The following is a 12,833-nucleotide window of genomic DNA, read 5'->3' as shown; positions in this document are numbered from 1 at the left end:
TCTTATCTAAATCTACTTTATTGCCATTTAAAATCATTACTCCCACCGTCTTCAGCAAGAGAGAAGAGTTGTTCTCCCTCTTGTTTATGGCACCCCCTCCCACTTAATTACCTTTCCTGCAATCTAAACATACATATTTCTCTCAATCTTCCTTCATACAATTTGCCTTCCAACCCCTTTATCATTTTTGTCACTTAATTCTGCACCTTCTCTAATTTCTCCACATTTTTCTTAAAATGTGGAACCCAGAACTCTACACAGTACCCTAAATGAGGCCTAAATAGTGCTGAGTAGCATTATCATATCACCTAATGTTCCTGCTGATGCAGCGCAAAACCATAATCACTTTTTTGGAGCTACCTCACATTGAGGCATGTCTCATGTTGAGTCTGTGATCCACCAAAACCCCAAGATCCTTCTCAGTAATGCTGGCACCCAGCCAGTTATTTCCCATTCTGTATTTTTCCTTTTGATTATTCTTCCACTTTGCATTTGTCTGTATTGAACTTAAGCCTAGCCTAACTTTCCAACATATCAGGATCTTTATGAATTCTACCCCTATTCTCCACTCTGCAGATGTGCTCAGGAAGCCCTCAATTCCAGCACTCAGATAATTAATAAGCATGTTAAATAGTACCAGACCCTGGACAGACCTGTGATGAACTCACAGCCTTGTACCTTTGCAACTGTGATCCATTTGTAATTACTCCTTGCTTGCAATTGCTAAGCCCATTATCTACCCACTTTGTAGTAGTGTTATCTAGCCCAGAGTTCCATATAAAAAGGTCATGTGGGACTTTATCAAAAGCCTTACTTAAGTCCAAGTACACTATTTCCACTTAACACTATGTCCATTCTCTTCATCTACCCAAATAGTTACATTGTCAAAGAAAGCAATCAAGTTGGATTGGCATGATTGGCTTGGTCAATCTTATTTGCATTTCAGAAAAGGTACTGGACATAAGTTCTAGCCTGTTTCAGTATAACAAAAGTAGCAGTTATGTAAAATAGTGCTAATTTGCCTTTTGCTTCACTCAGTCTTGGGACCACTAAGAGCAGCAGAGCTCACTAAGAGCAGCAGAGCTGCTCTAAATTCCATTATACTAGCTGGAATGGTATTCTGCTACCTTGATATACCCCTAACCTTCTTCCTATACCTGAATTGGGGGTATAACTGAATATTGAATATACATATAGAAAAGGATAGGACGCACAATAGAAATATTAATTGACTATAAAAGGCAAATTTAAATAAATAAATAAATGGTAAAAATTCCGAATTAGGAATGCTATTAATGATCTTTTCAAAAGATACGATATTGTGCCATGGCAGAGCTACAAACCACAATGTGAAAAGCTACTGTATTGGAAGTCACTGCCTTTTTTGATTATTTAACTAGGAAAAGGCCTCTTGAAATGCCTTATCCTGTTTTGTCAAAAATGCCCTTGAAAAAAGTATGCCCAGTGCAGTGGCAAACATTTGCATATTATAACTCACAGTTTATTAGCAGAGATAAAGAATTACATAAAAACGTAATTACATGTATATTTACAATGGTGATAAGAGCAAAGAACTTAATCCAGCAAAACTTATCTACCACTTCTGTCACTGGAAAGGCCCAACCCAATGCCTAACTTGTATAGATAAAAGATTTGGCTAGACACAATAAGGTGGAACAAACACTGAAAGTGAAACTCTGACATGAAAATTTATGGAGAAACATAATATGGGGGAAGAGGGTCTATGCAAATAGGTTTTCCTGTAGAGCACCATAGCTGTTTGAGTGTCCTGTCCTTCCAGTGTAATAATATACAAAACTTGCAGGTTAGGACTGGAGTGGTTCTGGTATATTTCCCCCAATCCCTTTCCCCCCAGTCCCTTTCCCCTGCTGCTCTGCTTTCTGCTCCCTGCTCTCTGCTTCCTGCCTAATCTATTGCTCTTCTTTATGCTTCCTGCTATATCTACCACTGTGCTTCCTATCCCCTCTGTGATCTTCCAGCATCACACACAGAGACTATCCATGACACTTATGGCACACGTGCTACAAGTTAGGCACCCCTATTCTAGTTGTTGATTCCAGGTAACTCCCTCAGATTGAGTTCCTGTAGTGGGAACATTGTAATATATGACCACATTAGGAACGAATCAGCATGGAAGCAACAACAGATTGACATGCACAGAAGTACAAGTGAGAACTGCTCTTGTCTGGCTGAAGATGTGCTTTGTATTTGAAGAGGGGAGGAAAAGGAAAGGACTGGCTTCTATTACTGAGATGGAGGAAGCAAGAGAAAGATGGAAGCAGACTTCCTACCTGCAAGAAAAGAGTGGGAGAGAGAGACTGAAAAGGAGTTTCCTTATATCTGTTCCTGCATCTACAGTACAGGGAATGAGTCTATTTCTATTTAGTACTCTAAAGGTTACCACTATTTTCACTATCTGATTTAAGTACTCCAGAACATTTTGCAATAATTTGAGATAAGATAAACTTTTCCTAATGAGAGGAAGAAATCCTAGGTACAGCTTTTTGAGTCAAGTTAACAAAAGATTGAATGACGTTGGTAACACTGATATATACTTTTTTTCCCAAGAAGCATACTGATGACGTAAACTGTGGTAGCTTTCTATTACAATGCCACTAAATCGTCATATATAGTACTACTAAATCATCATATCTAGCTAAAAAGGTCTCATTTTCTTATAATGTCCCCAACCCTGTATGACCAGTGGAAAGGACATTCAAGAATGGTGCTGTCAAGTGACAAATTATTTAAAGGGAAGAAAGCTAGGGCAGTTTATAATACCCTCTCACTTACAAAAAAGCTAAGTCTGAAGTTCGTGTTACATAAGCAGAATTTCAGCACAATAATGCTAATGCTTTCTTTTCCTTTGTATCATATTTTCAATTCCGAACCAGCATGTAGTTTGTTTTACTATATCTTGATAAACTGTTGTAACTATATCTGAAAATGTACTTGCGTGAAGAAGAGTTTATTCAAGGTATTTATTTACATCTTATGAATATAGGATCTACATAAAGCCGTAGGTGTAAAAGCATTACTCAGTTTCAGACTTAGATACAAAAGTGAATTCTACCTGGTATGCATATCTGAATAGAGAGTTTGTGTCCATAGTATTTGCAGTGTAGAGCAAGAGGAAAATGAGCAGTAACAGACTTAACATGAGCATCTAGGTCTTATTCTCTAACAAATCTGTTAGAGAATTTAACACTGTTCAATTTATATCCACAAGACAAATAAAGCAGCACACTGGTAAATTTTAGTGTTGGTTAAAAATGAATGAGAGTAAAGACAGAGTGATAAAACATGTCAGTAGACTGTGACTGCGTCTTTTCTCAGTACTGTGTTCTTTTTAATATCTACAGTACAGTTCAGTTAATAAAAAATAGTAGACAAGGCTGACCCATTTCAGATGCAGGTGATGAAACCAAGACAGTGTTTCCAACTTTATGTGAAATGTTAATGTACCATTTGACCTTTATAAAATAAAAATATGATTTTCAGCACATCTGGATATTATATTAACAGCAACAGCTGCAAAACTTAAGAATATACTTTGAAACATGACTTTTTCTCATGGACATTTTTACTTTGTGCCTTTGGTCCTAATCTTTCCTTCCTGTGCATATTACATAAACAAAAAGCATAATTTACACTGCCGAATTTTCAACAAATCATGTTTTACAAGTTAAAGCTACTTTAAGGAAGCTTTTGTACATAAAAGGGGGAGGGTTTGGCTAGTCAAATCATTTTATTCACAAGAGTAAGTCTTAGGATGTGCAAAATATTCATAAAATACTAAATAGCTTGACATTAAAGGTTTTGTTTAATTTCATTTGACATTCAGCAATGGATTGTTTTGAGTGGATTTATCATCGCAATACAAAATTCCCCTGTTTCTCGTGAACATGGACACAATTTCAGAGGAAAAGCAGCCTGATATTGAAAAGCAATTAAATAAAATGTCATCAGAATTCTGAAGAAAGCAGTAATCGGACTAAAATCAGTGAAAATTAATGCATATACTGTGTGAACTTGTACAGTTGTGAACTTGTATGTATAGTCATTATAGCTTTCCAGAAAATCGCATTTGGGATCAGGACTGCAGCAGTTTTATTTCATGTTTGTTATGCATTTACTGTATACATTTGTTCCATTTGTAAAGATGAGATTGTAACCTTTCCTAAACTGATGAGACCATTTATTTACTAGACAGTCACCAAATGCCAGACGTGTCTACACTTCATCAACATATTGACACTGCCAAAGACCAAATGAAGTGACAAGCATTATCTTCCAAAAATGGCAGACAAGTGCATTTATTCATGTAATATTGTAAAAAGAAAAAACACCTGCGTTCTGTTATGACAAGGAAATTGACACACTTAATATAAACAGTTTGCCAAGAAAAAAATGGTGGAAGTAATGATTAAGCAAACATGCCAATTATTTAATGTCTAAGTTCATTGTGTGCTTGTTTTAATATTGCTTAAAATTATCTTATACAGAAAAATACATATATTTTCCAGGGAAAATAGATCTGGGGGGTTAGCTAGCCTCTCTGCCCCACCCCTATCTTTTTCCCTCTGCAGCCCCCCCCTCCCTGTCACGCCCAGACCCTACACTCTCTGAGTGTGTGAAAGTGAGGAACAAATCTGAAAAAAATGACTTTGAAATAAACATAGCTGTAGCAATTTGCATATAGGATCCATAGACTTAATTCAGTCAGAATTGATGCATTTTACCTTTTTTGAAAGTGCTACAAGTTTTGACACAGGAACTCCATAAACGTACTTTAAAGTAGCACTTTAGCACGTACTCAGAGACAGTACAAGCTATGCATGATATTAGTCCAAAGCAAAAAGGCTCATGATTATGCTTCACTGGGCTGGGCCTCATAGGAGTCAATAGCATTTCAAGCCATGATCACCCCACAGCTCAGCACTGCTTAGTATATGTGTGTATTCCAAATACCCGCTGCCAAGGAGCCATGCACTTGGTGTCACTGGCCAAGTTCGCAGACGACACCAAATTATGGGGAAACGTGGTCACGCCTGAAGACAGGCTACAGATACAGGCGGACCTAGACAGGCTAGCAAGTTGGGCAGATTGGAATCTGATGAAGTTTAACATTGAAAAATGTAAAGTGCTCCACCTCAGGATGAGCAACCCCCAACACACCTATAGGCTTGGTGACACTAAACTGACTAGCACCACAAATGAAAGGGACCTGGGGGTAATAATAGACTGTAGTCTATAAATATGAGCTGGCAGTGCAATGCTGTAGCCAGTAGAGCAAATAATACCCTGGCATGCATCAATCGATGCATCTCCAGCAAAACCCAGGAGGGGATTTTTCCACTTTACTCAGCACTGGTGAGACTGTAGCTGGAGTACTGCATCCAGCTCTGGGCACCTAGTTTAACAAGAACATGGACAAACCTGAAGGAGTCCAAAGAAGAGCCACCTGAACGATCAGAGTGTTATGCAGCAAGCCATATGAGGAAAGACTGAGGGAGCTGGACTCTGAGAAAAAGAAGGCTGAGAGGAGGCCTGTTAGCAGCTTACCGCTACACTGGGGGAGTACATCAAGGACATGGTGAGCAACTGTTCACCAGGGTACCTGAGAGGAAAACCAGGAGTAATGGCCACAAACTCCTGGAAGATCGATTCAGGTTCAACATTAGGAAAAACTGCTTCACATTCAGGGTGTCCAGATTTGTGGAATAAGCTCCCTCCAGAGGTGGTGCAATCACCTACCCTGGAAATCCTCAACAGGAGACTAGACAGTCACCTTGCTGGGGTCACCTGACCCCCAGTTATCTTTCCTGCTTGGTGCAGGGGGCTGGACCCGATGATCTTCCAAGGTCCCTTCCGGCCTTATAATCTATGAATCTATGAATAAGTCCCAGGATCCTGCAAAAACTGATATGTAGATAAGGCATAGGGCAACCTGGTCTGGCTTCACCTCATGGAGGGCAGGGCCATACTAGTCATGCAACAGACTGAGAGAGGGGTCAACAGAGGGATTCTGGGTGGCCTGTCTGGGGCCCTGTTTAGTAACATATGCAAGGCATTTAAGGCTAATGAAGAAGCAGGAATCATTGGAAATAGGAAAGAAAAGTGAAGCTCAGCTGTGGGAGTGAAGAGAAAGTTCAAATGGATGCAATGTCATGGCTCACCATGACTATGAAAAGAGTTGGGAGTGAGAGGGACTGCACTTGGTGGCACTGTTGTATGTTTTATTCATGTGAGTTGTTCTAGCTTTTTAGTTAAGATCAAATGTAGTATTTTTGGCACCATGACCAAGTAGGTAGTAAGTTGAAGCATCTGAATCCTAAGGTCCCTGGACTTCGGTATGCACATAGGATGCCTGCCAATAGAGTTGAGAGTATCTGAAATCCTAGGGTGAGAACGTGGGATAGAAGATGCTTATTGGTCATAGCACCATACATGATGTTCAAACCAATTGAATTCTGCCGATTCAATTGATATGGTTTTTATAATAATTGATTTCTGTTCAGTTGATATGATTTTGGAACTGATTTGGCTGATTTGACCCAGAACATGAAATATATTAATTTAAAAAAAATTGGCACCAAAGGAAGGTGTCAGGATTGGCTCTTGTCCTCCTGAGGCTGGCATGATGTTGCAGTACCTTCAGGCCCAATGTCAGTTCCCTGCAGCAGAGGGAACACCCAGCCATTTGTTTAAGGGCCACACATACAAAAAAAAAAAAGGTTCCTATTAGCATGTTTGCCCCATATGGACCACATAATTAATAGACATGTTCAATGTTGGCTGCATTTAATCAGTTTCATAGTTGGATTTCATTACTGAGCACATGCTGTTTTTAGCACCAGCTCAGAGATATGCAATGTATTTAATGTGGTTTCCTTGTGAAATTTGGGAGACAGCTGCATATTTGCACTCCTTTTATTTTGAAAATAAGATCTCTAATTCTCAGACAATAAAAGCATAGTCCAAATGGAGTATAGCCTGAAGCAGACTATTATTGGTAGCAGAACACCATCAATAAAATTCAGTTCAAGTATTCAATTAAATCATCCAGTAGCACACTAATGTGTGGTCCTATTTATTTTTCAATTTATAAAACTATCTCTCGTGACTTTTATGCATGTGTACAGTAACCATGAAATCACACACATTTAAATTGAATCAATACTAGGTAATGAGTACAAAAGAAAGAAAGAAAGAAAACCTTCATATTCCTTCTTCACGCCATTCAATCAGAACACTTTTTAGAAAAAAAGTCTTGCAATGTAGCAGAAGGGTAATACATTTGTTTTTGTTCTAATCAAGACATGTGAATTCCCATGCAATGACTCATCACTGAGAACACTCTGGACTCAGTTCTTAGGAATCCAGGTAATGTCAGCTCATGTATCCATACTGATTTTCACTTTGAGGTTGGATTTAATGTGTTTCTGCATAAAATATTGATGTCTATGACAATGTGGGAAACACTGATAACTTCTAAAAGTTGTTTTTATATATATATAGTGTAACACTTAACCTAGACCTGCCCACTTAACACATTCCTCCTTTCACCCCTTAAATTACACTTATACAGCACTCCACCCCTGCTTGGCAATGTATTTAAGCAGCTATTTGACTTCAGTGGACTTTAATGAGATGTTTAATGATAAGCACATGCGTATGTGTTTTAGTAAAGAGTGAAGGAGGTAAGAATATAATTAAACATTTTGCTGAACTGTTGCTTGGATTTGTAAAATGAATGCATCTATTGGTCAAATACTACTCAGATCATTAAACAGGTTCTTGATTTTGTAACCTACAGCACTACTACCATGTTATACTGTGAGAAGCGGTCCCTCCCAGCCTGCCAAGACCCAAACTGTAGGACTATAGAACAAAGACCCAGAATGACACACACAAGCAAAATAATCATGCAAAAAGTAGAAAATAATATGTTGTCAACAGCTTTAGGATAAATAAGCTTATTAGCACAATGTGGAATTCAGAATGTCTCATGCAAGTGAGCTAAAATAACAATAAGAAGCAATGAAGGTAAATTTGGTTTCAAAATGAAGGGAGCATCCTTGTAAAGGGGAACAGTGAATCATACAAAGAGTAACATTGTAACATTTGTCATTATTATGTCAATCAGTACCATAGTGGTTAAGAGTAAATTGTCATTTCCATTACAAAAACTGCTTTCAGATATTCTTCCTGTGAATGATGTCTACTTGGAGACAAAGAAAAATCTGTTGCCTGTTGACAGACTGTATTGATAAATAAAGCTATAGCAAGAAAATGCTTTTGATCTGGACAGTTTATAGGTTTGCTCATTTTTGCTGTGTTACTTGAAAAGGTAACCAGGGTTAACACTCAGAGGATGTCTAGAGGGTGCTGTAGGGAAATACTGGTGCTTCTTATTCATTTCCTTCCAGTCCCTGTCTAAGAGAACTAAAAAGTGACTGATATTCATTCTATTTGGTATAGATGAATGTTGACATTAGACTGCAATTTATAGGGGAATGTTTGCTGCATATTTTTCAGAAACAGTTAAAAAGACTGTTTTTGAAACTGCATATAACCTAAGTTTTGAAGCTTTATATGTATATGTATATGCATGATATATATGTGTGTGTGTGCATGTGTTTGTGTGTACACTTACATGCACACATGATATCCTTTCTGCAATTAGGAGGAGATATAATTGTGGCATTGTATATGCCAATTCTGACCGGGGTTTAAACAAGGTATTCTTGAACTCTGACTGAAGCAGGTGAAGAGTGGACTGGAAATAAGAGCAAGTTACTATAGATGTTATTTACTGTCTACTCAGCTTTCACCAAATGGAAGAATAAAAAGTGCAAAATGAATTTTTGTCACACCTACCAGAAGAATCTGTGAGCCAGATTTTGAGTACTTGCCATGCTGTGTTCACAGCTCTCAAGGAGACCAAAAAGGTAGCTTACAAACCCTTTTTATCTTGCTGCTTGTTTCCTGGTCACTGAACCAATCCAGCACAAGAAATACATCTGAGGACACTTAAGAGTATTTTTTTCTGACTGCCAAACCCTGTTTTAGCAGTGAAGAACTAATGGAGGTAGTGCCATCCTCTGCCTTTATCCCAGTCACGCTGTCAGCAACCCCCTACAGGAGCATAGTCGTGTGTTTGTGATGAAAAGCATAACATAAAATCACAAGATTACCAACACTGTCTAGAAACCAACTCTCTAACAGTGGCAAGTGCTAGCCACTTTGGAGAAGGGTACAGAAAAGCCCATAATTACGGGTTGGAATAACCTGCCCTCAGGAGAAATAATTCAGAAGATGGCTTATATCATGAAAGCCCAAAGACATGAATACTTTATCATTTTTATTTTATCTAATATAACTATTGATGTATTCATTACTCCCAACGTGTCTAACCTCATTTTGCCTGATTTTTATGGCCTGCAGGCCTACAGGTTAATTATATATGGTGTAGATAGCATTTCCTTGTATTGATTTTAAATTGTCTGCCTTTCATTTCCATTGAATATTCCATTCTTGTCCATTTGACCTTTTCTAGCCCATTTATTATTTTGTACTATAGTTATAATGTCCCAACTTATCTTTTCTGAAAAACCTCAGTCCACTCAGTCTCTTGTTTCCATGCCTATGATTATTTCATTAGCCACTTGAAACCATTCTCTCTACTTCTGAGACTGAGTGATCAGAATTGAATGTAATATTCCAGGTGAGTACAAATAATTCCTTTACTTAAAGTAACTCTGGTAGTTTTAATATTACATTATATCCCATTCTTTATGTATCCTTTTCTATTTTAACAGTTGTTGTTCATTGAACCCTGGTTTTCATTAAGGTGCCCAGAGTGTGACACTGTCTTTTTTGTTTCTTTGAGTGGTGACAGGTAATTCAGAATTCATTAATGTGTAGGTGTTGTTCAAATAATTCCATCAATGAATTTCACCTACATACATGTGGCTTTAAGACCATTTAGTAAGCCTGAATTTACCCTTGGAGAGTTCAGTAAAACATTAGGAATGAAAAGAAAATGGGTATATGCTACCTTTTACAGTAGGTGTTATGGGACCTCTCTTATTTGAAAGATGATTTTAGTAGCCTATTGTCCAGTTCTTTCTGCAGATGCTGGTGAGCATTAAATCCAAAGCATTAAAATCCTTCACAAACTCATAACAAGAGAACACCATGGCTCAACCACAATATTTAGCTTTGTTCAGGGATGTAATAAATTACAGAGCATCTTGTCCTGCCAACAGTTCTTTATAAGCTACACAAAGGACATACAATTAATACCTGTAATACAATCTGTAGTCCTAACATAAGGACTGAGCACAGGGAAAACAAATGCATTATGACAAATGTATGCTTTCAGCTTCCACTACTTATAAGATTATAATAGATTTGACTGACTTCGGTATTAGTAATTTCTTGGGTAGATCTGTGGGTGGAGCACAAGTATGGAACTGAAAACTGAGCAGCTGTTACAGGTTTAAAATGTCCACCTTCACCTACAAACAAGAATTGCAATTCAAGTAGCTTTCTCTCTGTGCCTAAGTGTCATTTGTACAATTGTGGTAATGATATTTCATAAAGGACTTTAGAAGTGCTATGTAAAAAGTAGGTCTTAACTATTACTCCATTTCTCATTACTATATACATTTTATTTTCTTCATGAAAATAACTAGAGTGAATATAAACATAAATTTGTCCTATTTTTAGTTCCTTATAATATTCTTTTTTCCATTTATTTTTCATTTCAAAATAGTTCCAGCAGCTGGGATTCACCAGGAACCCCAGCTCACTTGCCACACCTGCTGTACCCGTGGCTGAAAGGTGTGGTAATAATATGGTATCGCTTTGCTACTTAGGGATGCACTTCAAGGAGCTAGCTAATCCAGTTTTAGAACTGCTTTGTGCTGCCTGAGTTGTACATATCTATACCAGTACAGCAGCTGAAGGCGATTGTCTTTTTGTTAAGGTGATTAGAAATGACTTCATACTTAAGCATCTATAGTCCCCAGTGAGAACTTTCTATTTGAGAAGACTGTCTTTCTACTTGAGAAATCATGACATTAGAAGCAATTAAACCGTGTTTTTAAGTTTGTTTGTTTTTTAATGGAGGTTTAGCCCCTACACATAGTCTGGGGAAGGGCAGATAGAGTTTTACTTCCCAAGCTAAGCTCTTTGACCACTATTATAATCTCAGGGTTGCAGTAATCATCCTCCACTTCCTTCTCCGTCCCTCTTAGGATAAAGGGAGTGCAAACTTCAGTGAATCTGTTTATTAGCAGGTCTGTCATACTTCATCTTTCACTTTCACCCCATTTGCTGATGACTTTATGCCCCCCTCTACACATTACAGGCATCACACAATTAACTGGTTAATTGAGCAGTTACGTAAGAGACCAGCTACCCGTGCAAAGTACTTATCATACAATAGAAAATTGCAACCAACTATAAAGGTAGACCTCAATAATGTTTGCTAACTTTATAGCAGGTTACTACTGAGCTTTAATTTGCATGTATAGCAGGGTCTCCCCTGCAGCTGGGAGCCTTGTCAGCTGAGGAGTCTCCCAGCCACAGGGGCAGGGCTGAAGGGTAGTGGGCCCTAGACAAACAAACTCATGGGCCCCTACTTAATACAGTATATTTATATACTTCTTTGTCACTCAATAGTTATAATAAGTAAGGTAAGCACAACAGGGCCCCTTCTTCACTTAGGGCCCTAAGCATGTGCCTAGTTAGCCTATGCATTAATCCAGCCTTGCTCAGGGGTGCACCTTGCCCAGCCAGGGATGCAAGTCCTACAATTGCTCAGGACTTTCTGCCCCAGGGCTGCTAGAGGGTGGGTGCTGCCAAGGGGGTGCCACCACCATGGAGGGAAGGTCCAGGGCCCCCCGCAGCTCAGTGCCCACTGGCAGCTCACCTCCCACCTGTGTGAGAGGTGGGCAGGCTTCACAGGAAAAAAAAAAAAAGGATCAGGCACCTCTACACTTTTTTTTTTCTTCTCTCTGCAAAGCTTGCCCACACAAATTGCAGCTGAGCCATGCAGGCCCAGAGGTGCAGGAGGGCCTGGTGCTTCCCTCAGGGGCAGCAGTGCCCCCCAGGGCCACCCAGCCTAGTGCTAGCTGTACAGGTGCTGCCCCAGCTCACAGCAGCTGCCCCGGCTCAAAGCAGCACCCAGCCCAATCCAACAGTACCCGGGGTGCTGGAAGCCCAGGGTGCAGCCAGGCTATCACTGTTCCATAACAGTGACAGAAGCCCCTATATTGAAACAGTGGGTCACAATGAAAAACCCACCCATTAAAAACCCACCGATTCAATTTAGGGGAACTAAACCCCCCTCATGTACAAGCACCTGAAGTACTCAGTTACAAGTGACAGAGATAATCTTATTCTGCTCCATTAAATACTGTCTTAGATTTTTCCAGATAATTTTTTGAGCATTCTTTTAGATCTCCTGTAGCCTACCAAAGCTTCCTAGAATTAGCCAATATCTATCTCCTTGGCATAACTTCCCCTGTTCTGCCTGAGTAATAGTAGGATCGATTTTTAATCTTCTGACTAATACTGTAGTGAAGTTATACATGTTGAGTATGGGTCTATAGTTATTTATTTTGTGAACATGTATTTTGTAACAAAGTCTTTGTGAGTCTTTTTAGGAATTAAAATATACTTTCAATCAAACAATTCCTTTTCTTCATTCATGGATGTGATTTAGTAAACTGGTGGATCAAGGATATGTCAACTCTTCAAATACTGTAGCCTACCATATAGAACTGCAAGGTCAAAAA

Source organism: Crocodylus porosus, unplaced genomic scaffold (genome assembly GCF_001723895.1).
Source record: "Crocodylus porosus isolate Cpor-Errol unplaced genomic scaffold, CroPor_comp1, whole genome shotgun sequence".
NCBI lineage: Eukaryota > Metazoa > Chordata > Crocodylia > Crocodylidae > Crocodylus > Crocodylus porosus.
This window is presented reverse-complemented; position numbering follows the sequence as displayed.